At 51.5% G+C, this 3848-nt stretch overlaps 1 pseudogene; it reads left to right on the top strand.

The window, feature by feature from the left end:
- Nucleotides 1–207: 207 nt before the first annotated feature.
- LOC113408995 lies at nucleotides 208–3278 on the top strand (annotated as a pseudogene).
- Nucleotides 3279–3848: the final 570 nt, after the last annotated feature.

Below are 3848 nucleotides of genomic sequence, written 5' to 3'. Positions count from 1 at the left end.
AACCGGAGGGCAAGAAATGAGATCACCCAGAGAAGGAGTTTGTGTGTCTTATAATGAGCGGGATATGCAAATGAGGGAGACAGTTTCCTGTTTAAATCTGTCTTTATCTCTGCCCAGGCTTCACCAGGAGAGACAATCTGCAGCCCCCTGGGTCTGTGCAGTTACCAGCAAATCGCCTGAGAACTTTCCCCTCCGACATCCGGGAAAATGAGACTTTGGCTCCATGTAGTGTTCCTTGCAGTGGCTTTGGAAGGTATTTTCTCCCCTCACACCCATTGGCAGGGCAGGGGAACAGTCTATTGTTATTCTTAATATTAATGCTAATTACATTATCTTTCTGTTCCCAGGTGCCTGGTCCCAGGTCCAGCTGGTGGAGTCCGGAGGGGATGTGAAAAAGCCCGGAGACTCTCTCCGCCTCTCCTGCAAAGCCTCCGGGTTCACCTTCAGCAGCTCCGCTATGAGCTGGGTCCGGCAGGCTCCAGGGAAGGGGCTGGAGTGGGTCTCACGCATTTACACTGATGGGAGCCAACAATTTTACGGAGACTCAGTGAAAGGCCGATTCACCATCTCCAGAGACAACCCCAACAACCTGCTGTATCTGCAAATGACCAGCCTGAAGCCCGAGGACACCGCCCGGTATCACTGTGCGGGACACACAGTGAGGGGAAGCGGGGCTGAGCTTAGACAAAACCTGCCCTCGCTGGCTAAGGACAAACTCTCCACTGGGGGCTGGAGTTCTACAGCTCGCCACGGAGAGACAGTGAGTGTGAAAACTCCTGTCCGCAGCTACCTGTCTGTGACTCTCACACACACAGATGCAGACACAGACTAACCGCACTGTTAGCAGAGACCAGCCTGCAACTTTCCCTTTCCCCTAATACACTCTTTGCTCCTCACTCCACCTCCCCACCTTTCCTCACCCCCTCCACCTCCCAATAGCCCAGGCTGAGAGAACCAACATTAAATTGAATGAAAACACGTTATTTAAACCCCTCCCCCCCTCTAACAGCCAGGCGGAGGGTTTCCAAGCTGCCCTAGAGATATTGGCACCTCATGCCTATTATAATCCCTCGGGAGCTTTAGAGAACCGTAGCCTGGGCAGATAGGTTTGAATTCTGGAAGGAGCCTAGGAGAGCTAGACAGCCACCTGCCAGGGGCTTTCAATGTGTGTTCAGGGCTTGGTCCACAAAGGGAATTCAGCACCTAACTGCCGCCTTATGTGCCTAAATCGGACATGACACTGAGACCCTCAAAGCCTGCACCCTGTAGGCGCCGAAATCCCCTAGGTGCCTGGCTGGTGACATGTACTGGGCCAGAGAGAGCAGGAAAGCGAGTCACTCTACAGCCCAGGGGTTAGGACACTCTCTGGGACTCAGGAGGAGACTTGAGTCCCTGCTCTAATGAGTCTCTAATTACTTATAGCAAGTGCAACAGCCTTGCAACAGCCATGTCCCCTGGTGAGCTTCGCCCTTAATGTATCAATTCCTAGAACCCTCCCCTGAAAATTCCATCTCAAATAACTTCACTCACACCCCAGAGAACATACACGAGGGAAAAGAAATAGAGAGAGCAGCATGCGAGGAGAGAAATAAAGCTGAGCTTCCTATTGTTGCTGGCAGTGATCATTCCAGACAGAAGTAGGGAACAGACAGTGACACCCTTATGCTGACTGGTACATTACACTGTGAATAACCCTTCTGGTGGGAGAAAATATTAGCAGGTGTTTAGGTATTTCTCTGTGATTCAGTAACATGGGACAAATCTTCTCCGGCCTTATATAACCCATGGCGCTACTCAGAGATCCAGTGAGCTGCTCTCTCCCTTAAGGACCCTTCAATATCCCAACCCCAGCTCTCGGATTTTACAAACCAACCTCTGCAAAGGGTCGCCCACCCCTAAAGGGAACTGAGCCCATCATCGGAGCACACTGCCTCTCACCCGGGAGATAACACTCACTGCCTGACTGAGCAGCGCCCCGCACCCTGGCGCCTCTGGGGCTACCCCTCTCACAGCAACAGAGGGATCCTGACCCCCAAATCCCCACTAATGTTAAGGTACTGGTAGAATAATAATAATACTAATTCTGTCTTCTAGTCCAGCATTGCTCGAAGGAGTTCAATAAACTTTCTCTAATTCTTCTAGCTGAGCTAACAACACCGAGCTGTTCCATAGTGGTCTCCATGCCTAGATCTCAAAGCCCTGACAAAGGAGGGTCAATATCATTTCCCCCATTTTAGTGACATACAAATCACGGCACAGAGAGTGTAAGTCTCTTGTCCAAGATCACCCATCATACGAGTAGCAGAGCCAGGAACAAACCGCCAGATTCTCAAGTGCCAGGCTCATGTCCCCCGACAGGTCACACTGCTCCAAGGGTCTCAGAAGAGCAGAGGGACAAGCAGACAGGAGTTAGTGGAAGGTGAACAATCAATAGGGAATTTTCTCTCCAACAATTATAGCGACCACTGCAGAAATGATTCTGTGAGTGGAGTTCTTACTCTTCTCCTTTACTCACACAACCCTTTCCCACTACACCCATCTTTGGGAGGCTGAGTTTGTTCAGGGCTGAGGTCCAAGACGTGTCTTATAAAGATCAGGAGATGCAAATTCAGTGCCTCGGCGCGCTATAGAAACCCTGTGATCTCCGGGACCCCGCCGTGTGAGAAGGGAGGAGGGGCAAGTCTGGGCGTCGGTGCAGTTCCCACCAGAAAACCCTCCAGTGTCAGCAACATGAGACTGTGGCTGAGCCTCGCTTTCTTTCTAGCAGCCCTTCGAGGTAATTTTATCCCCTTCCCTGCTACATGGACTGGAGACACCAGGGGATGTTGCACATCCCTACCCTGACCCAAAGCGCAGTGACGTCACTGGGAACCTTTCTGCTGCTTCCAAGGGGCTCTGAGCCAGGCCAGGTGTGAATGTGATTCTCATTCTGTCTTTTCAGGTGTGCGGTCACAGGTCCAGCTGGTAGAGTCCGGAGGGGGATTCAAACCCCTGGGGGATCTCTCCACCTCTCCTGCAAAGCCTCCGGATTCACCTTCAGCAGCCACTGGATGAACTGGGTCCGTCAGGCTCCCGGGAAAGGACTGGAGTGGGTCGCAGAGATACTTGAGCCTGCTAATAATTTAGCAGCATATTACAGTGATGCTGTTAAAGGGCGATTCACCATCTCCAGAGATGAGTCCAGCAGCTCGGCGTATCTGCAAATGAACAGCCTGAGAGCCGAAGACACCGCCCGATATTACTGTGCGAGAGACACAGCGATCAGAAACCTCCTGTAGTTAGCACAGAAACCTCCAGCGCGAACCCCCCTCCCTCTCCGTGCCCCCAGTCACTGCCAGAACAGAGCAGTCAGACAGAAGCGAGAGAGGAACAGAGTATAAAGTCCCCAGTGCTTTACCCGGCTTCAGTCTCTGAACATTCACTGTGATTATCAAAGACCCACGGTTCCGACAGAACCGAGACCGCCTCCCTTATACATTTCCTCGTGGTGCAGAAATAGATTCCTTCTGAGAAGTGTTATTCACACTTAGCTGTCTGTCCTTCCACCTGCCTTGCCGGCAAACCAAGCTGGACAAGACAGGCAGGAAGCAGGAGCCATAGAGCCAAGGTGGAACCTGATTAAACTCGACTTTTTCACACCATGGTTTTGCCACAGTTTGCACACACCTGAGGAAGGCTGAATTGTGTTTCTTGAACACGCTGCTTCATTTGCAAAGCGACTGGGGTTCCTGAACAGCCAATGCCATGTTCTGCAGGAGGGGGGCTAAGAGGTCACTAATCCTAAATTCACAGGCAGAGCGTGGAAATTCCTTATACAGAATCTAGTGGGTTCATCTTTTTTCAAACTC

This window comes from Terrapene carolina, unplaced genomic scaffold (assembly GCF_002925995.2).
Source record: "Terrapene carolina triunguis isolate 2854851 unplaced genomic scaffold, T_m_triunguis-2.0 Scaffold28051, whole genome shotgun sequence".
NCBI classification, from domain to species: Eukaryota; Metazoa; Chordata; order Testudines; family Emydidae; genus Terrapene; species Terrapene triunguis.
This window is presented reverse-complemented; position numbering and strand designations above follow the sequence as displayed.